We start from the raw sequence: 22,972 nt of genomic DNA, 5'->3' as shown, positions 1-22,972 counted from the left end.
TGGGTGGAGGCCATACCTACCCGCTTTGACGATGCCAATACCATTGTTTCTTTCATTAGGAATCACATTGTATGCCGTTATGGGTCGCCACGAGCAATCGTGAGCGACCAAGGATCCCACTTTTGTAATAGGAAGGTAGAAGCATTGCTCAAGTGCTATGGAGTGTCGCATAAGGTTGCTACTGCTTATCATCCGCAAACAAATGGACAAGCGGAAGTGTCCAACCGGGAAATCAAGAGAATCTTGGAGAAAGTGGTCAATCCGTAAAAGAAGGATTGGAGCCTCCGGTTAGGAGATGCACAATGGGCGTATAGAACGGCCTACAAGACTCCGATAGGGATGAGTCCTTTCCGGATCGTCTATGGTAAGGCATGCCACCTTCCAGTGGAGATTGAGCATCGAGCCTATTGGGCAGTAAAGCAGTGCAACATGGATTTGGCCAAGGCGGGTGAAGCTAGGAAGTTAGAACTAGAAGAGCTTGAGTGTTTGAGGAACGAGTCATATGAGAATGCCCGAATCTACAAGGAAAAGACTAAAGCGTTCCATGACCATCACATCCGGAAGAAGGACTTTCAAGAAGGTGATGAGGTCCTCCTCTACAACTCTAGGCTCTGGTTCATGCCTGGCAGGCTTCGCTCTAGATGGGAAGGACCTTTCAAGGTGAAGGAGATGAAGCCCTACGGAGTGGTGGAATTGTTTGATCCCAAGAGTGAAGCAACTTTTAAAGTGAATGGACATAGAGTGATGAAGTATCATGGTTGCAAGCGCCCAAAAGAGCTAGATGTGTACATATTGGAGGATGCACCAAGGAGAGAGGAAGCTTAAGAAAAGGACCGTCCAACTTAAGGACGTTAAAGAAAAGTGCTTGGTGGGAGGCACCCCACCGTGGTAAGATCTTCCTTGTTTATACCATCTTATTTGTATCCTTAGTTTCTTGTGAATTTTGTGATCTCTTGATGATTGATTGAGTGCATAGGAATGCTAGCTTTGTTGATTTTGTTGGATAGATAGGATGTTCATATAGATAGGATGTGAAAAAAGATAAAGAAAAAAAAATTTCTTTGAAGAAGGGCACCGACGCGCCAGCGCACAGTCCGCGGGCGTGCTGGTAGCGCAATTCCACTCTTGGGCCAAATACCTGAGAGTCATGCCCACTTTATGCCCAACTCGCGCCAGGCACCCACGCATTCACGTACATGCTGTCTGCGCATACCATTGCAATTTAACCATCGACGCGCAAGCACACGGTGCGCGTACGCCGATGGAGATATGTGGACTCTTTGGTACAAAAACCAGAGAGTTGTGCCACAATTGGGCCAACCCTATGCCAAAACTGATGCGTTCGTGCGTTGTGCGCATCCGCGCCAGTCGCGAAATACCTCAAGCACGCGTCCGCGGATGGTGTGCGTCCGCGCGCCTGCCTCCCTGATTCACTCTGGTACAAAAACCAGAGACTTGAGCTAACTTTGTGCCACTTTTGTGCCTGAGGCACAATGATGAGCGGATATTTTATACGCTTTTTGGGGATAATTTCATATAGTTTTGAGTATGTTTTAGTTAGTTTTTAGTCTATTTCTATAAGTTTTTAGGAAAAATTCATATTTCTGGACTTTACTATGAGTTGTGTGTTTTTCTGTAATTTCAGGTATTTTTCTGGCTGAAATTGAAGGAGCTGAGCAAAAATCTGATTCAGGCTGAAAAAGGACTGCTGATGCTGTTGGATTTTGACCTCCCTGCACTCAAAGTGGATTTTCTGGAGCTACAGAACTCGAAATTGCGTGCTTCTAATTGCGTTGGAAAGTAGACATCCAGGGCTTTCCAGCAATATATAATAGTCCATACTTTGCACAAGAATAGACGACGGAAACGGACGTTCAACGCCAGTTTTCTGCCCAATTCTGGCGTCCAGCGCCAGAAAAGGATCAAAAGCTGGAGTTGAACGCCCAAACTGGCATAAAAACTGGCGTTCAACTCCACAAATCGCCTCTGCACGTGAATTGCTTAAGTCTCAGCCCCAGCACACACCAAGTGGGCCCCAGAAGTGGATCTCTGCATCATCCATCATAGTTTATCCAATTTTTGTAAACCTAGGCTACTAGTTTAGTATTTAAACAACTTTTAGAGACTTATTTTGTATCTCATGACATTTCATATCTAAACTTTGTATTCTCTGATGGCATGAGTCTCTAAACCCCATTGTTGGGGGTGAGGAGCTCTGCTATGTCTCGATGAATTAATGCAAGTATTTCTGTTTTCCATTCAAACACGCTTGTTCCTATCTAAGATGTTCATTCACGCCTAACTGTGATGGAGGTGATGAGCTGTGACACTCATCACCTTCCTCAAATCATGAACGTGTGCCTGACAACCACCTCCGTTCTATATACGATTGAATGAGTATCTCTTAGATTCCTTAATCAGAATCTCCGTGGTATAAGCTAGAACTGATGGCAGCATTCATGAGAATCCGGAAAGTCTAAACCTTGTCTGTGGTATTCCAAGTAGGATTCAAGGATTGAATGACTGTGACGAGCTTCAAACTCCTGAAGGCTGGGCGTTAGTGACAGACGCAAAAGGATAGTAAATCCTATTCCAACCGGATCGAGAACCAACCGGTGATTAGCCGTGCTGTGACAGAGCACGCGAGCGTAGTTTTCACTGGAAGGATGGAAGGTAGCCATTGACAACGGTGATCCACCAACACACAGCTTGCCATAGGAGGACGTGCGTGCGTGAATCAGAAGACAGAGGAAAGCAGAGATTCAGAAGACAAAGCATCTCCAAAACTCCAACATATTCTCCATCACTGCACAACAAGTAACCTTTAATTTATGCTCTCTTAGTTATTCACAATTCAACTGATAAACATAATTGACTTCCTGACTAAGATTTACAAGATAACCATAGATTGCTTCAAACCAACAATCTCCGTGGGATTCGACCCTTACTCACGTAAGGTATTACTTGGACAACCCAGTGCACTTGCTGGTTAGTGGTACGAGTTCTGAAAAGTGTGATTCACAATTCGTGCACCACACAACTTCCCTCGTGCGCGCACAGCACTAACGCGCACACGTCCTCTGCTAGTACCTCATCGACGCGCCAGCGCATCTTGCGCGCGCGCCGGTTGCGCGAGTCAGTTTAATACTTTCGCGCATGGTCTTGTTTTCTTTCTCCCTCAACCCTTTTTCTTTCTTAGTTTCTTTTCCTTCTCCCTCCATCATTTCCCTTCTCTTCTTCTTCTTCCCTAACCCACCACCACTGTCTCCGGCCACTCACCGGCGACAACCACCTTTTCCGGTGGCACTACACTTCCCCTATTTTCGCTCTCATCTTCACAAAAGAAGATTCAACCTTGTTCCTTCATACTTTTGAAGGTTTCACTTCTTCCATTTCTTTACATCCATTTTCCCTTGCATTATTTCTTCTAGTTAGATGCTTCTTATTGCTTTACTTAGTTTCCCTTTTGCTTGCATGATGCTGTTTCTTGCTTTTTGTTTGCTTACTTTTCCTTTTTCCTTTTTTCTCCATGGATGTTGAATTTGAACTTAATTTGCATTAATAGATCTTTTGTCATTCTTTTTCTTATCTTTGCCAGTGTGTGATGTTTATGTGATGATTGATGTTCCATTTTGGGCTTTGAATTGGTTTAGTATCTCATAATTGCTCATTGCTTGATTATTGTACGCCAAGTGTTTGAGGAAATGCACACATACCATTTTGGTTCATTTTAGTCATATACTTTCAAATTAGTGCTCCTTCCTCGTTCACTTGCTTTCTCTTAGATGCATTGAGTCTAATTTGTGTGCTTAAAGTTCATACTTGCCAATTAGATATTAATTGAACATGACTTGCTCTTTATTATGGATGCTTGAGATTACTCTTCTCATGCCATTGCATGCTTTACTTCCTCTTGCATCCCATGCCAAGTGTCATGACCCTTGCTTTTACATTCACAATGGGCACTACAAGTCACTTGCATGTTTTTTTCAAATTGATTCTTGGCTTTAATGTTTTCCTTCCTTCCCTTCCTTTTTAGGATGGCCACCAAGAAAGGCAAGGAGATAGCTTGGAGGAAACCGGCCGCAAAAAGGGCACCCCAAAGGTCAAACTCTAAGGCGCGCTCTTCATTAGGAGCCAAACCCCTATCTACAAAAGGGAAGACACCCGCTCCTATTGATGAGAATGACAAGGGCAAACTGGCGAAAGATTCTTCAAGATTCCCCAACCACTTCTGTGAACTTATGTTCCCCTCCATAGCTGTAAGGAACTATCATCCTGAGCATCTACTCGCTCCGCCGGACAAGGTTTCTCCTTATATTTTGCCCCGCATTGAACAGCGAGGATGGGAGTTTCTCTTGAGGAAACCAAGGGAAATCAACCTCTCTTGGGTGGAAGAATTCTACACTAACTACCATCTTCCCTCTCTTCAATCGGTATACATGCACTGGAAGCAAGTCTCAGTTTCAGAAGAGGCTATTCAACAAGTGCTTGATGTTCTACTAGTACCAAGTGACATGGATGGCTACCAAGAAGTCTTACGTCAGCGAGAGAAGTTTGGATTCGATTGGGACTCGATCCTCCGAGTCATTGCTGAACCATAAGCATTTTGGATGCGTGGTCGACTGCGGATGAGGCCCAAGAGCATTGACGCTCGCTTTCTGGTGCACGAAATTTTGATATCAATGTTCACATTACTCTCTTACAATTTCACACAACTAACCAGCAAGTGCACTGGGTCGTCCAAGTAATACCTTACGTGAGTAAGGGTCGATCCCACGGAGATTGTTGGCTTGAAGTAATTTATGGTTACCTTGTAACTCTTAGTCAGGAAAACAATAAAACAATTCACTTATCAAATTTGATTGCAAGGAATAAAAGGGCATAAATATAAATACTTATTGTGCAATGATGGAGAATATGTTGGAGTTTTGGAGATGCTTTGTCTTCTGAAATTCTGCTTTCCTCTGTCTTCTTGTTCATGCACGCACGTCCTCCTATGGCAAGCTGTGTGGTGGATCACCGTTGTCAATGGCTACCATCCTTCCTTCCAGTGAAAAGGGTCCAGGTGCGCTGTCACCGCACAGCTAATCATCTGCAGGTTCTCAATCGTACCGGAATCGGATTTACTATCCTTTTGCGTCTGTCACTACGCCCAGCACTCACGAGTTTGAAGCTCGTCACAGTCATTCAATCCCTGAATCCTACTCGGAATACCACAGACAAGGTTTAGACCTTCCAGATTCTCTTGAATGCTGCCATCAATCTAGCTTATACCACGAAGATTCTGATTAAGAGATCTAAGAGATATTCATTCATTCTACGGTGAACGGAAGTGGTTGTCAGGCACGCGTTCGTGGGGAAATGATGATGATTGTCACGTTCATCACATTCATGTTGAAGTGCGAATGGATATCTTAGATAGGAACACGCATGTTTGAATAGAAAACAGAAATACTTGCATTAATTCATCAGGACACAGCAAAGCTCCTCACCCCCAACAATGGGGTTTAGAGACTCATGCGGTTAAAGAGTACAAAATTCAGATCTAAAAATGTCATGAGATACAAAATAAATTTCTAAAATTTGTTTAAATACTAAACTAGTAACCTAGGTTTACAGAAAATGAGTAAACTATGATAGTTAGTGCAGAAATCTACTTTTGGGGCCCACTTAGTGTGTGTTGGGGCTGAGACTTAAGCTTCCCACGTGCCTGGGCTGTTTTGGGCGTTCAACGCCAGGTTGTAACCTATTTCTGGCGTTGAACTCCAACTTGTAACTTGTTTCTGGCGCTGGACGCCAGACTGCAACATGGAACTGGCGTTGAACGCCAGTTTACGTCGTATATCCTTGAGCAAAGTATGGACTATTATATATTGCTAGAAAGCCCTGGGTGTCTACTTTCCAACGCAATTGGAAGCGCGCCATTTGGACTCCTGTAGCTCCAGAAATTCCATTCCGAGTGCAGAGAGGTCAGAATCCAACAACATCAGCAGTCCTTTTTCAGCCTGAATCAGATTTTTGCTCAGCTCCCTCAATTTCAGCCAGAAAATACCTGAAATTACAGAAAAACACACAAACTCATAGTAAAGTCCTGAAATATGAATTTTTCCTAGAAACTAATGAAAATAAACTAAAAACTAACTAAAACATATTAAAAACTATATGAAATTAACCCCAAAAAGCGTATAAAATATCCACTCATCACAACACCAAACTTAAACTTTTGCTTGTCCCCAAGCAACTAGACAAATAAAATAGAATACAAATAAGTCATGAAGTAATAATATCTCAGAGTTTTTGAGTGAAGCTCAGATTCTAATTAGATGAGCGGGACTAGTAGATTTTTGCTTCCGAACAGTTTTGGCATCTCACTTTATCCATTGAAGCTCAGAGTGATTGGCATCTATAGGAACTTAGAATTCAGATAGTGTTATTAATTCTCCTATTTCAGTATGATGATTCTTGAACACAACTACTTTATGAGTCTTGGCCGTGGCCCTAAGCACTTTATTTTCCAGTATTACCACCGGATACATAAATGCCACAGACACATAATTGGGTGAACCTTTTCAGATTGTGACTCAGCTTTGCTAAAGTCCCCAATTAGAGGTGTCCAGAGTTCTTAAGCACACTCTTCTTTTTGCTTTGGACCATGACTTTAACCGCTCAGTCTCAAGTTTTCACTTGACACCTTCACGTCACAAGCACATGGTTAGGGACAGCTTGGTTCAGCCGCTTAGACCAGGATTTGATTTCCTCAGGCCCTCCTATCCACTGATGCTCAAAGCCTTGGATCCTTTTTCTTACCCTTGCCTTTTGGTTTTAAGGGCTATTGGCTTTTTGCTCTTGCCTTTTGGTTTTAAGAGCTTTGGCTTTTTCTGCTTGCTTTTTCTTTTTCTTTCTCTATTTTTTTTCTGCAAGCTTTTGTATTCACTGCTTTTTCTTGCTTCAAGAATCATTTCTATGATTTTTCAGATTATCAATAACATGTCTCATGTTCATCATTCTTTCAAGAGCCAACATATTTAACAGTCTTAAATATCAAATTCAAAAGACATATGCACTGTTCAAGCATTCATTCAGAAGACAGAAAGCATTGCCACCACATGTAAATAATTAGAATTTTTCTTATTAAAAACTCGAAAAATATTGCCTCTTATTCTAAATAAACTCTTCTATTTTATTTATGTTTAATGATGATGAGAAAATTAAATTATAGCTGAATTGGAGATAAAATAAAAAATATAGATACTAATTACTACTATATGACTCCTAAGGTAAAACTCAAATAAAAACAGTTATCACAGGGTTAAGGTTAAGATCAGAACTCAATAAACTTGAAGTTGGAAAGTGGATGCCTCTTTAGTCTGTGGAGTGCTTGGCCCTTCTAGGGATAATTTCTGATGCTTTAATTCCTTCAATTCACGCCTTTGCACTTCTTGTTCTCTGAGCAGTTTGCAGAGCATGCTATTTTGATTTTGCTGTTCTTCCTTCATTTGGTCCATGGCTTCTTGCAACTTAGTAACAGATGCTTCAAGATGTTCCCAGTATTCAAATTGAGGGAGTTCTGGTAGGAATTCTTGCACCCTCCTCTTGATGGGGTCATCCTGCATTTGTTGTTTTTCCATTGTGATTTTAGTGATTGGTTGCTCCACTGAGATATATGGTGCATGAAATTGTGATGTCCAGGCTCGAACAATCCCTGGCAACGTGAGCAACTTGGTATGCGTAATCGTAATTACACTTTAATTATGTAAAATTCATGGCTCTTTCTTTCCCTGGCAATGGCGCCAAGAACATGGTGCCAATACCATGGTTCACAACTTCGATACAACTAACCAGCAAGTGCACTGGGTCGTCCAAGTAATACCTTATGTGAGTAAGGGTCGAATCCCACGGAGATTGTTGGTATGAAGCAAGCTATGGTCACCTTGCAAATCTCAGTTAGGCAGATATAAATGGATAATGGTGTTTTCGAATTTAATATAATAAAATAGGGGTAGAAATACTTATGTAATTCATTGGTAGGAATTTCAGATAAGCGAATGGAGATGCTTTCGTTCCTTTGAACCTCTGCTTTCCTGCTACCTTCATCCAATCAGTCTTACTCCTTTCCATGGCTGGCTTTATGCAAGGGCATCACCGTTGTCAGTGGCTACATCCCCTCCTCTCAGTGAAAAATATGCTCACATGCTCTGTCACAGCACGGCTAATCATCTGTTGGTTCTCGATCATGCTGGAATAGGATTCACCCTCCTTTTGCGTCTGTCACTAACGCCCAGCAATCGCGAGTTTGAAGCTTGTCACAGTCATTCAATCATTGAATCCTACTCGGAATACCACAGACAAGGTTTAGACTTTCCGGATTCTCTTGAATGCCGCCATCATTCTAGCTTACGCCACGAAGATTCCGATTAAGAGATCTAAGAGATATTCATTCTAGCTTGTTGCATGTAGAACGAAAGTGTTTGTCAGGCACGTGTTCATAAGGGAGAAGGATGATGAGCGTCACACATAATCATCACCTTCATCACGTTCTTGGGTGCGAATGGATATCTTAGAAGCGAAATAAGAAGAATTGAATAGAAAACAGTAGTACTTTGCATTAATCTTTGAGGAACAGCAGAGCTCCACACCTTAATCTATGGAGTGTAGAAACTCTACCGTATGAAAATACATAAGTGAAGGTCCAGGCATGGCCGAGATGGCCAGCCCTCAAATGTGATCTAAGATAGCATACAACTGATCAAGGATGAAAAGCTGATCAAAGATGCCTAATACAATAGTAAAAGATCCTATTTATAATAAACTAGCTACTAGGGTTTACATGAGTAAGTAATTGATGCATAAATCCACTTCCTGGGCCCACTTGGTGTGTGTTTGGGCTGATCCTGATTATTGCACGTGTAGAGGTCCTTCTTGGGGTTGAACGCCAGCTTTTGTGCCAGTTTGGGCGTTCAACTCTGGTTTTGGCTCCTTTTCTGGCGCTGGACGCCAGATTTGGGTAGAAAGCTGGCGTTGAACGCCAGTTTACGTCGTCTATTCTTGGCCAAAGTATGGACTATTATATATTGCTGGAAAGCTCTGGATGTCTACTTTCCAACGCAATTGGAAGCGCGCCATTTGGAATTCTGTAGCTCCAGAAAATCCACTTTGAGTGCAGGAAGGTCAGAATCCAACAGCATCAGTAGTCCTTCTTCAACCTCTGAATCTGATTTTTGCTCAAGTCCCTCAATTTTAGCCAGAAAATACCTGAAATCACAGAAAAACACACAAACTCATAGTAAAGTCCAGAAATGTGAATTTAACATAAAAACTAATGAAAACATTCCTAAAAGTAACTAGATCCTACTAAAAACATACTAAAAACAATGCCAAAAAGCGTATAAATTATCCGCTCATCACAACACCAAACTTAAATTGTTGCTTGTCCCCAAGCAACTAAAAATCAAATAGGATAAAAAGAAGAGAATATACTATAAATTCCAAACTATCAATGAAACATAGCTTCAATCATATGAGCGGGACTTATAGCTTTTTGCCTCTTGAATAGTTTTGGCATCTCACTTTATCCATTGAGGTTCAGAATGATTGGCATCTATAGGAACTTCAGATTTCGAATAGTGTTATTGACTCTCCTAGTTCAGTATGATGATTCTTGAACACAGCTTCTTTATGAGTCTTGGCCGTGGCCCTAAGCACTTTGTTTTCCAGTATTACCACCGGATACATAAATGCCACAGACACATAATTGGGTGAACCTTTTCAGATTGTGACTTAGCTTTGCTAAAGTCCCCAATTAGAGGTGTCCAGGGTTCTTAAGCACACTCTTTTTTTGCTTTGGATCTTGACTTTAACCGCTCAGTCTCAAGTTTTCACTTGACACCTGCACGCCACAAGCACATGGTTAGGGACAGCTTGGTTTAGCCGCTTAGACCAGGATTTTATTCCTTTAGGCCCTCCTATCCACTGATGCTCAAAGCCTTGGGATCCTTTTTATTTGCCCTTGCCTTTTGGTTTTAAGGGTTATTGGATTTTTCTGCTTGCTTTTTCTTTTTCTTTCTATTTTTTTTCTATTTTTTTTCGCTGCTTTTTTTCTTTTTTTTTTTTCTGCAAGCTTTGTTCTTTGCTGCTTTTTCTTGCTTCAAGAATCATTTTTATGATTTTTCAGATTATCAAATAACATGTCTCCTAGTCATTATTCTTTCAAGAGCCAACATATTTAACATTCTTAAACAACAACTTCAAAAGACATATGCACTGTTCAAGCATACATTCAGAAAACAAGAAGCATTGTCACCACATCAATATAATTAAGCTAAGTTCAAGGATAAATTCGAAACTCATGTACTTCTTGTTCTTTTGAATTAAAACATTTTTTATTTAAGAGAGGTGATGGATTCATAGGACATTCATAACTTTAAGACATAGTTACTACTACTAATGATCATGTAATGAAGACACAAACATGGATAAGCACACAACATAGGAAACGAAAAACAGAAGAAATAAGAACAAGGAATGAATTCACCTTAGTGATGGTGGCGTTTCCTTCTTGAGGAACCAATGATGTCCTTGAGCTCTTCTATGTCTCTTCCTTGTCTTTGTTGCTGCTCCCTCATTGCTTTTTGATCTTCTTTTATTTCATGAAGCATGATGGAGTGCTCTTGATGTTCCACCCTTAGTTGTCCCATATTGGAACTCAATTCTCCTAGGGAGGTGTTGATTTGCTCCCAATAATTTTGTGGAGGAAAGTGCTTTTGAGGCATCTCAGGGATCTCATGGAAATGAGCTTCTTGCGCCTCTTGAGCTCCATGACTGGGCTCTCTTGCTTGCTCCATCTTTTTCTTAGTGATGGGCTTGTCCTCTTTAATGAGGATGTCTCCCTCTATGTCAATCCCAGCTGAATTACATAGGTGGCAGATGAGGTGAGGAAAGGCTAACCTTGCCATTGTGGAGGACTTGTCAGCCACCTTGTAGAGTTCTTGAGGTATAATCTGATGAACTTCCACCTCTTCTCCAATCATGATACTATGGATCATGATGGCCCGGTCTATAGTAACTTCAGACCGGTTGCTAGTGGGAATGATTGAGCATTGAATAAACTCCAACCATCCTCTAGCTATAGGCTTGAGGTCCAATCTTCTTAGTTGAACCGGCTTGCCTTTGGAGTCAATCTTCCATTGAGCTCCTTCTACACATATGTCCATAAGGACTTGGTCCAACCTTTGATCAAAGTTGACTCTCCTTGTGTAGGGGCGTGCGTTCTCTTCCATGTATGGCAAGTTGAATGCCAACCTCACATTTTCCGGACTAAAATCTAAGTATTTCCCCCGAACCATTGTAACATAGTTCTTTGGATCCGGGTTCTTACTTTGATCATGGTTCTTGGTGATCCATGCATTGGCATAGAATTCTTGAACCATTAGGATGCCGACTTGTTGGATGGGATTTGTTAGAACTTCCCAACCTCTTCTTTGAATTTCATGTCGGATCTCCGGATACTCATTTCTTTTGAGTTTAAAAGGGACCTCAGGGATCACCTTCTTCTTGGCCACAACATCATAGAAGTGGTCTTGATGGGCTTTGGAGATGAACCTTTCCATCTCCCATGACTCGGATGTGGAAGCTTTTGTCTTCCCTTTCCCTCTTCTAGAGGATTCTCCGGTCTTAGATGCCATCAATGGTAATGGAAAAACAAAAAAGCTATGCTTTTACCACACTAAACTTAGAATATTGCTCGCCCTCGAGCAATAAACAAAAGAATAGAAGAAGAAGAAGAAGAAGAAATATGGAGAGGGAGAGGGAGATGTGGTTTCGGCCAAGAGGAGTGTAGAGGGGTGTGTTGTGTGAATTTGATGAAGAATGGAGGTCTTTATATAGGGAAGGGACACTACAAGAAAAAAGGCCTATGGCCACGCTTTTTTCTTGCCACACTTTAAAAGCGTGGCCAAAAGTGGTCAATGGCCACGCTTTTATGAGGGTGGCGATTGATTAAAGATTTGGCCACGTTTTTTCTTGCTACACTTAAAAAGCGTGGCGAAAAGGATCTATGGCCACGCTTTTATGAAGGTGACAATTGATTAGAGATTTGGCCACGCTTTTTTTTGCCAGGCTTCAAAAGCGTGGCCATAGAGAAAAACAGGGACACTTTTTAAACGTGGCGAAAAGTTTTTGATCTTGGCACCCAAAAAAAGCGTGGCGAAATGTTTTTGATCTAGGCACCCCTAAAAAAGCGTGGCGAAAAGGTTCCCCAACACGCTACAAGACTCATCAGACTCTTCTACTCTTCTCCCCTGACACTTACACTAATGCTTTGAAACCCTAACACTCTGACTCTGTTGCTCATCCCCAACTCTGTTACTCATCGTCGGCACTTGCACTCTTTCCTCTGCCGGCGCTCCCTCTGTCGTCTCCCTTAACCCGTCTCTGCTGGCGCTCGTATCCCCTGCGCTCACTACTCACGGTGTCGGTCAGCCAACAGAGGTCGCCTCTCCTTCCTCCGTGCCGCCATTCTCTGTCCTCCACCCTCATCATCTTGCTCAATCTTCCACTACCTTCGAAGTCCTCACTGCATGCATATGGCAAAACCCTAACACCAAGAGGTTTGCTTGCTTTGCACAGTCAATGCACGTTTTGACTGTGCCATCGCTGCCGCTAGAAGAGCACTCAACCGCAACAAAGGCAACGACTGGCCTTCTGCTTTCGGCGCTCATCGAGCCCGCTATCTCCGCGCCATCGCTGCCAAGGTCGTCGAGAGAAAGGATCACCTCGCTAAGCTTAAATCCCTTGATTGCGGAAAACCACTCGATGAAGCTGCCTGGGACATGGTACTTCAATTCTGCTTCAATTTCAGATGATTTTCTCTGATTGTTACTGTAATTCTCTGATTCACGCTTGATTTTATGTTAGAATGATGTTGCTGGTTGCTTCGAGTTTTACGCTGACCTTGCCAAGAACCTCGACGCTAAGCAGAAGGCACCTGTTTCTCTTCCCATGGAAACTTTCAAGATTTATGTCCTCAAAGAATCCATTGGTGTTGTTGGATTAATCACCCCATGGTATTTTCTTTCTCTTCTCTTTAAAATTTGCCTTATTAACTGGTGTTAGAATCTAGAAGTTAGTTTCTATATAAGTGGCAATGAGTGATGAAAAAAGAATAATAGTAGAATAAAAAGGTAGAAATTCAGTTGTTGTGTATTGTTTTTTGGTTGTTCGTTCATTGTTGTCACCTCTCTCTGTTAGCAAAATCACTATCTTGATGGCTAACTAGATATCATATTTTAGGAACTATCCTCTATTAATGGCTACATGGAAGGTTGCCCCTGCTCTGGTTCTTCATTTTTTTGATTTTTCTAAACTACTCAAAAAGGTAAGGACTATTTTCTTGTTTGATAGAAAAGATTTATGTTCGCCCTCAGATCCCTCTCTTCTTGAAGGCAAATGGATGACTTGTTTATAATGATTTCTTTGGCTGCCTGATTAACCAACATCCAGGAGGAGACTTAAAGGTACCTACACTGACTTATCTGTATTGATATAAGTAATCATTAATTCATTATTCAAGATGGAAAATCAAGCTGGTACTCAAACTGGTACAATAGGAAACAAAATAAATCCTTGATAATTAAAAAAATCAGCTTAATCAACAGTGAATAGTTACAGAACAGGGATGACATACTGTTGATCGAGTGTGAAAGATGCATTCTTGGGTTTTCATCAAGTTATTGCAATGGCAGTCCATATGCTTGTTCACTTGATTATATGTCCTGTGATATATTTTAGCTAGACACTGGTGTTAATTAAACTCATATAATTACCAAACTTTATTTCATATTGGCTAAATAGAAACAAATTATGGCTAACCTGGTCAATATAAAATATCTATATTTGAAGTTTGGATATGATACCCCTTCTTAAGTTTTGACCATCTATTCTTTATTTTAAGACTAACTCTCAATATAAAATGCTGGCAAAAAGTTTTATCAATTTGTACCTGCTACAATGCATTAATCTGAAGAGATGTTTGCAGGTGAAAGAGATATACAATTTTTCCCAGGATGATCTGATGACAGAAGATATATTCATCTTGGGTTGTCACTCTGAAATCTTTGTCTGGGTTGGCCAGGGAGTTAACCCCAAGAGCAGAATGCAGTCTCTAACCATTGGTGAGGTATAACTGATTTCGCTTTTGCTGGAAGTTTTAAATGTGCTAGTATAACTTAGTGAATAATATTTTGAAGAGTTATCAATATAACTTAACAAGATAGTTGGTTTTTCTGTCCTTTTAAGACCAGTATAACATTAGATTACCATAAGATTTTGACTTGCATTGTCTTTTACATCTTTTAGTACTTTCTGACATGGGGTTTGCAATTCTTAACTTACTATTTTGGATTGAACAGAAATTTATTGAGCATGATTTTCTTCTAGAAAAATTATTTCTAGTTCTTCTATTCTGATATTTGGTTTAGGTTCAAAATCACTTTATTTGCAGTATATTTTTTTTTTAATTTTGATGTTAGATAGAAAGGGAAATAAAAAAAAAGAAATACAATAATGCTGACCTTTATATATTTATTTTTTCATTTTATTTTTTCGCGCTTCCTGCATTGCTGTTCAGGCCAACAATGCTTACATATTCCCTGGTTTTGGCTTGGGTTTGATTATCTCAAGTGCAATCTGCGTCCGCGATGAGATGCTCTTGGCAGCCTGTGAGTTCATTCAAACTAAGAGAGATTAAATATACTAAAATCAATATGAACTTGGTTAGTTTCATGAAATGTTTTGAGTTTCAGACAACTTTGCTCTATTTTCTTTTCACTACTTATATCTTTTGTGCTGTGTTTGGTAAAACAGGTCTTGCTTCTCATCTACCTCGACCTAAGGATCTTGTCAAATATGCAGAAAGTTGCATGTACAGCCCTGGCTACAGAAACTACCATTGAGATTTTTGAACCATATTATATCATGTTTTGTTTAGTTTAGTTTCAAAGGCTACAAACTATGATTCAGACCAAAGCTTGTGGCGGCTTCATTAACTAAACCAAGCAGAACATATTAGTAGTGTGCTCTCCGCGGTTTTACAGTTTTGAGATACTTGTTAGGAATAGATTCATTTTATTGCTAAGATAGATTGTTGTACAAGGCATCGCCATAGGAACTTAAATTCTTCAACCAGTTGTGAGAGAAGTTTGCTAATTCTTTCAAATTGTAAACAGGACAATCACTTTCCTAAGCAAACTCGAGATTTATTTTGTATTTGATTTGTCTTGTAATAAAAAAGAACTGAAAAATTTATATTTTGTATTGATGAAGGTAAAAATCAGAAAAAGGATTTTTTTTTTTAATTTTATAAGGCTATTGCCACGCTTTTAAAGCGTGGCCGTATCTCTGGCTATGGCCACGCTTTAAAAGGTGGCCATATCTCGCTATCGCCACATTTTAAAAGCGTGGCCATATCTCTCTCTATCACCACGCTTTGAAAGCGTGGCCATATCTGTCTCTATCGCCACATTTCAAAAGCGTGGCCATATCTCTCATATGGCCATGCTTTAAAAGCGTGGCCATATCTCCCACATACGGCCACGCTTTAACGGGTGGCCATTTGTAAAAAGCGTGGCAAAAGAAAAAGCGTGGCGATAGGTTGAAAAAAGCGTGGCGATAGAGCAACCGCCACCCTTTCATAGGTCACCCTTTCAAAAGCGTGGCGGTAGCTCAAAAAGCGTGGCGAAAAGCTATCGCCACGCTTTTTTCAGCTTTTCGCCACGCTTTAAAAGCGTGGCAATAGACGTGTTTTCTTGTAGTGGGAGGGGGGTTAAGGTTCGGCCATATGGGTGGGTTTGGGTGGGAAATTGGTTTTGAATTTTGAAGGTAGGTGGAGTTTATGAGGTAGGTTTATGGGGAAGAGTAGATGGATGTGAGTGGTGAAGAGGTGATGGGGAAGAGAGATTGAGGTGATTGGTGAAGGGTTTTTGGGGAAGAGTGTTTATGGGGTTGTGTGAAAGAGAGTGGTGAGAAGAAGTGAGTGGAGGTAGGTGGGGATCCTGTGGGGTCCACAGATCCTGAGGTGTTCAAGGATTTACATCCCTGCACCCTTTAGGCATGTAAAAAATGCCTTTGTACCCAACTCTGGGCGTTCAGCGCCAGGTTGGTGGCCATTTTGGGCGTTCAACGCCCATTTGTGTGTCATTTCTGGCGTTGAACGCCAGAACCTTGCCTGTTCTGGCGTTCAGCGCCCAGAAGCTGCCCATTTTGGGCGTTCAGCGCCAGAACCATGCTCTGTTCTGGCGCTGAACGCCAGACAGATGCTCCTCCAGGGTGTGATTTTTCTTCTGCTGTTTTTTATTCCATTTTCAATTTTTATATTTATTTTGTGACTCCACATGATCATGAACCTAAGAAAATATGAAAAACAATAAAAATAAGAATTAGATAAACATTGGGTTGCCTCCCAACAAGTGCTTCTTTAATGTCAATAGCTTGACAGTGGGCTCTCATGGAGCCTCACAGATGTGCAGAGCTTTGTTGAGACTCTCCAACACCAAACTTAGAGTTTGGATATGGGAGTTCAACACCAAACTTAGAGTTTGGTTGTGGCCTCCCAACACCAAACTTAGAGTTTGACTGTGGGGGCTCTGGTTGACTCTGCTTGGAGAGAAGCTTTTTCGGCTTCCTCTCCATGGTTGCAGAGGGAGATCCTTGAGTTTTAAACACAAGGGAGTCCTCATTCCATTGAAGGAATATTTCACCTCTGTCAACATCAATTACAGCTCTTGCTGTGGCCAGGAAAGGTCTTCCTAGGATGATGGATTCATCCTCTTCCTTTCCAGTATCCAGGACAATGAAATCAGCAGGGATGTAAAGGCCCTCAACCTTTACTAATACATATTCTACTTGTCCATAAGCTTGTTTTCTTGAGCTGTCTGCCATCTCTAGTGAGATTTTAGCAGCTTGCACCCCATAGATTCCCAATTTCTCTATTACAGAGAGGGGCATGAGGTTTATTCCTGAACCAAGGTCACATAGAGCCTTAAAGATCATGGTGCCTATGGTACAGGGTATTATGAACTTTCCAGGATCCTGTCTCTTCTGAGGCAATGTCAGTTGATCCAGATCACTTAGTTCATTGATGAACAAGGGAGGTTCAACTTCCCAAGTATCAATGCCAAATAATTTGGCATTCAGCTTCATGATTGCACCAAGAAACTTGGCAGTTTGCTCTTCAGTAACATCCTCATTCTCTTCAGAAGAGGAATACTCATCAGAGCTCATGAAGGGCATAAGGAGGTTCAATGGAATCTCTATGGTCTCTAGATGAGCCTCAGAGTCTTTTGATTCCTCAGAGGGAAGCTCCTTATTGATCACTGGACGTCCCAGGAGGTCTTCCTCCTTGGGATTCACGTCCTCTCCTTCCCTTACAGGTTCGGCCATGGTGCTTATGTCAATGGCCTTGCACTCTCCTTTCGGGTTCTCTTCTGTATTGCTTGGGAGAGTACTAGGAGGGATTTCAATGATCCTTTTACTCAGCTGGCCCACTTGTGCTTCCAGATTTCTAATGGAAGACCTTGTTTCATTCATGAAACTCACAGTGGCCTTAGATAGATCAGAGATTAGATTTGCTAAATTAAAAGCATTTTGTTCAGAGTTCTCTGTCTGTTACTGAGTTGATGATGGAAAAGGCTTGCTATTGCTAAACCTATTTCTTCCACCATTATTAAAGCCTTGTTGGGGCTTTTGATCCTTCCATGAGAAATTTGGATGATTTCTCCATGTTGAGTTATAGGTGTTTCCATAAGGTTCACCTAAGTAATTTACCTCTACTATTGCAGGGTTCTCAGGATCATAAGCTTCTTCTTCAGAAGATGCCTTTTGAGTACTGTTGGATGCAGCTTGCATTCCATGCAGACTCTGAGAGATCATATTGACTTGCTGAGTCAATATTTTATTCTGAGCCAATATGGCATTCAGAGTATCAACTTCAAGAACTCCCTTCTTCATAAGCGTCCCATTACTCACAGGATTTCTTTCAGAAGTGTACATGAACTGGTTATTAGCAACCATGTCAATGAGTTCTTGAGCTTCTGCAGGCGTTTTCTTTAGGTGAATGGATCCACCTGCAGAAGTGTCCAGTGACATCTTTGATAGCTCAGATAAACCATCATAGAATATATCCAGGATGGTCCATTCTGAAAGCATGTCAGAAGGACACTTTTTGGTCAACTGTTTGTATCTTTCCCAAGCTTCATAGAGGGATTCACCTTCTTTCTGTCTGAAGGTTTGAACATCTGCTCTAAGCTTTCTTAGCTTTTGAGGAGGAAAGTACTTGGCTAAGAAAGCCGTGACCAGCTTATCCCAAGAGTTCAGGCTGTCTTTAGGTCACATATCTGCAAGAATTCAGTTAAGAACTGAAAAGGATCTTCAGATGGAAGTCCATGAAACTTGCAGTTCTGCTGCATCAGAGAAACTAATTGAGGTTTCAACTCAAAGTTGTTTGCTCCAATGGCAGGAATGGAGATGCTTCTTCCATGTAAATTGGAATTTGTGCAGTAAAGTCACCAAGCATTCTCCTTGCATTGTTGTTGGGTTCGGCTGCCATCTCCTTTACCTATTCGAAATTTTCAATTAAGTTGTCTCTGGATTGTTGTAATTTAGCTTCTCTTAATTTTTTCTTCAGAGTCCTTTCAGGTTCTGGATCAGCTTCAAAAAGAATGCCTTTTTCTCTGTCCCTGCTCATAAGAAAGAGGAGAGAAAAAGAAAAGAAGAGGAATCTTCTATGTCATAGTAAATAGATTCCTTTTTGTTAGTAGAAGAAGAGAAGAAGAAATTCGAACACAGATAGAGGAGGGGGTTCGAATTTGGTGGTGATGTGAGGAAGAGATGTTAGTAGATGAATAAATAAATAAAATAAGATGAGAGAGAAGGAGGGAATTTTCGAAAATTATTTTTGAAAAGGAGTTAGTGATTTTTGAAAATAATTTTTGAAAAATGTTGGTGATTTTCGAAAATTAAGATTAAAAAAATTAAAATAATTAATAAATTAAAAAGAAATTTTGAAAAAGGGGGAAGATATTTTCGAAAATGAGAGAGATAGAGTTAGTTAGGTAGTTTTGAAAAAGTTAAGAAACAAACAAAAAGTTAGTTAGTTAGTTGAAACAAATTTTGAAAAGATAGGAAGTTAGGAAGTTAGAGAAGATATTTTGAAATCAAATTTTTGAAAAAGATAAGATAAGAAGATATTTTTGAAAAGATATGATAGGAATTAGTTTTGAAAAAGATTTGATTTTTAAAATCTTAATTAATGACTTGATTCATAAGAATTCATAAGATATGATTCTAAAACTTAAAGTTTGAATCTTTCTTAACAAGCAAGTAACAAACTTCAAATTTTTGAATCAAAACATTAATTGTTTATGTTATTTTCGAAAATTTAATACAAAAATAAGAAAAAGATTTTTGAAAAATATTTTTGGAATTTTCGAAAATAACTAAAAATTTTGAAAAAGATTTGATTTTTTGAAAAAGATTTTGAAAAGATAAGATTTTCAAATTGAAAATTTGATTTGACTTTTAAGAAACAACTTGATTTTAAAATTTTTTGAAAAAGTCAACTCAAATTTTCGAATTTGATGAGAGAAAAAGGGAAAGATATTTTTTTGATTTTTTTGATTTTTTTATGAAAAACATGAAAATTATGCAATGCATGAAATTTTTAGATCAAAACAATGAATGCATGCATGAATGATATGAGTGTCAAGATGAACACCAAGAACACTTTGAATGTCAAGATGAACATCAAGAACATATTTTTGAAAAATTTTTGATGCAAAGAAAACATGCAAGACACCAAACTTAGAATTCTTTAATGCTTACGCACTAAGAATTCAAGAATGCATATGAAAAACATGAAAAGACACAAAACAAAAAATCATCAAGATCAAACAAGAAGACTTACCAAGAACAACTTGAAGATCATGAAGAACACTATGAATGCATGATATTTTCGAAAAATGCTAGATGCATATGCAAGTGACACCAAACTTATGATATGACTCAAGACTCAAACAAGAAACAGAAAAATATTTTTGATTTTTATGATTTTCTAATTTTTTTGGATTTTTTTTTCGAAAATTATATGAAAAAGAAAAAATAAGGATTCCAAAATTTTTAATATGAATTCCAGGAATCTTGCATTCTTAGTCTAAAGCTTCAGTCCAGGAATTAGACATGGCTCACTAGCCAGCCAAGCTTTCAAAGAAAGCTCCAGTCCAAAACACTAGACATGGCCAATGGCCAGCCAAGCTTCAGCATTTAACACGAGAGTATATTGCTCTTGATAACAAATTGCAAGCCTCAGTCCAAATAAATTTAGACATGGCTTTACAGCCAGCCAGGCTTTACATGCTTCATGAAACACTAGAATTCATTCTTAAAAATTTTGAATAAAATTTTTGAAAACATTTTTTTTTCGAAAACAGATGAGAAAAGTTTTGAAATATTTTTGAAAAAATTTTTGAAAAGAAAACGAAAAGAAAGTTACCCAATCTGAGCAACAAGATGAACCGTCAGTTGTCCAAACACGAACAATCCCCGGCAACGGCGCCAAAAACTTGGTGCAAGAAATTGTGATGTCCATGCTCGAACAATCCCTGGCAACGTGAGCAACTTGGTACGCGTAATCGTAATTACACTTTAATTATGTAAAATTCATGGCTCTTTCTTTCCCTGGCAATGGTGCCAAGAACATGGTGCCAATACCATGGTTCACAACTTCGATACAACTAACCAGCAAGTGCATTGGGTCGTCCAAGTAATACCTTACGTGAGTAAGGGTCGAATCCCACGGAGATTGTTGGTATGAAGCAAGCTATGGTCACCTTGCAAATCTCAGTTAGGCAGATATAAATGGATAATGGTGTTTTCGAATTTAATATAATAAAATAGGGGTAGAAATACTTATGTAATTCATTGGTAGGAATTTCAGATAAGCGAATGGAGATGCTTTCGTTCCTTTGAACCTCTGCTTTCCTGCTACCTTCATCCAATCAGTCTTACTCCTTTCCATGGCTGGCTTTATGCAAGGGCATCACCGTTGTCAGTGGCTACATCCCCTCCTCTAAGTGAAAAATATGCTCACATGCTCTGTCACAGCACGGCTAATCATCTGTTGGTTCTCGATCATGCTGGAATAGGATTCACCCTCCTTTTGCGTCTGTCACTAACGCCCAGCAATCGCGAGTTTAAAGCTCGTCACAGTCATTCAATCATTGAATCCTACTCGGAATACCACAGACAAGGTTTAGACTTTCCAGATTCTCTTGAATGCCGCCATCATTCTAGCTTACGCCACGAAGATTCCGATTAAGAGATCTAAGAGATATTCATTCTAGCTTGTTGCATGTAGAACGGAAGTGTTTGTCAGGCACGTGTTCATAAGGGAGAAGGATGATGAGCGTCACACATAATCATCACCTTCATCACGTTCTTGGGTGCGAATGGATATCTTAGAAGCGAAATAAGAAGAATTGAATAGAAAACAGTAGTACTTTGCATTAATCTTTGAGGAACAGCAGAGCTCCACACCTTAATCTATGGAGTGTAGAAACTCTACCGTATGAAAATACATAAGTGAAGGTCCAGGCATGGCCGAGATGGCCAGCTCTCAAATGTGATCTAAGATAGCATACAACTGATCAAAGTTGAAAAGCTGATCAAAGATGCCTAATACAATAGTAAAAGGTTCTATTTATAATAAACTAGCTACTAGGGTTTACATGAGTAAGTAATTGATGCATAAATTCACTTCCTGGGCCCACTTGGTGTGTGTTTGGGCTGAGCCTGAGTGTTGCACGTGTAGAGGTCCTTCTTGGAGTTGAACGCCAGCTTTTGTGCCAGTTTGGGCGTTCAACTCTGGTTTTGGCTCCTTTTTTGGCGCTGGACGCCAGATTTGGGTAGAAAGCTGGCGTTGAACGCCAGTTTACGTCGTCTATTCTTGGCCAAAGTATGGACTATTATATTTTGCTGGAAAGCCCTGGATGTCTACTTTCCAACGCAATTGGAAGCGCGCCATTTCGAGTTCTGTAGCTCCAGAAAATCCACTTTGAGTGCAGGGAAGTCAGAATCCAACAGCATCAGTAGTCCTTCTTCAACCTCTGAATCTAATTTTTGCTCAAGTCCCTCAATTTCAGTCAGAAAATACCTGAAATCACAGAAAAACACACAAACTCATAGTAAAGTCCAGAAATGTGAATTTAACATAAAAACTAATGAAAACATCCCTAAAAGTAACTAGATCCTACTAAAAACATACTAAAAACAATGCCAAAAAGTGTATAAATTATCCGCTCATCAATATACTATGTTATTCCCATCTTTACTCCAGAATCTTTGCAGAGCATAGAGATTAGGCTTGGATAAGCCAACCTGGCATCCTTGGAGTTCTTGTTGGCAAGTATGTAGAATTTAGATGGGATCAGTTGATGAACTTCTACTTCTTTTCCCAACATAATGCAATGGATCATCACTGCTCTTCTAATATTGACTTCAGAACGGTTTTTGGTGGGCAATATAGAATGCCCAATGAAGTCCAGCCATCCTCTGGCGACTGGTTTGAGATCTTCTCTCTTGAGTTGACTTGGGGCACCCTTCGTGCTGGTGGTCCACCTGGCTCCAGGGATGCATATATCCTCTAGAATCTTATCCAGGCCCTTGTTTGTTCTCATCATTCTCCTATTGAAGGAGTTTGGGTCATCTTTCAGCTTAGGTATTTTAAAGATCTCCCTGATTTTGTCAGGGTGGATGTGAACAATCTTTCCTCTGACCACAGTCCCGTAGTCATAGAGGGCAGCTCTAGAGATTCTCTGCCTGTCTGTTTGCCACAGATTAGCGTAGAATTCTTGAACCATATTCCTTCCCACTTTCGTTTCAGGATTAGCTAGGACTTCCCAGTTCCTATTTCGAATCTGCTCTT

The 22,972-nt window shown here is 40.2% G+C and overlaps 1 non-coding gene across 1 annotated transcript; it reads left to right on the top strand.

Annotated features, from left to right (window-relative positions):
- Window positions 1-18,195: 18,195 nt before the first annotated feature.
- On the top strand, window positions 18,196-18,303 carry LOC112787777 (small nucleolar RNA R71). Its single transcript, XR_003195170.1, has one exon. It is a non-coding gene; the product is annotated as a small nucleolar RNA R71 (small nucleolar RNA).
- The last annotated feature ends 4,669 nt before the right edge of the window (window positions 18,304-22,972 follow it).

The sequence above is a fragment of the Arachis hypogaea genome, chromosome 20 (assembly GCF_003086295.3).
Source record: "Arachis hypogaea cultivar Tifrunner chromosome 20, arahy.Tifrunner.gnm2.J5K5, whole genome shotgun sequence".
Taxonomy (NCBI): Eukaryota; Viridiplantae; Streptophyta; class Magnoliopsida; order Fabales; family Fabaceae; genus Arachis; species Arachis hypogaea.
This window is presented reverse-complemented; position numbering and strand designations above follow the sequence as displayed.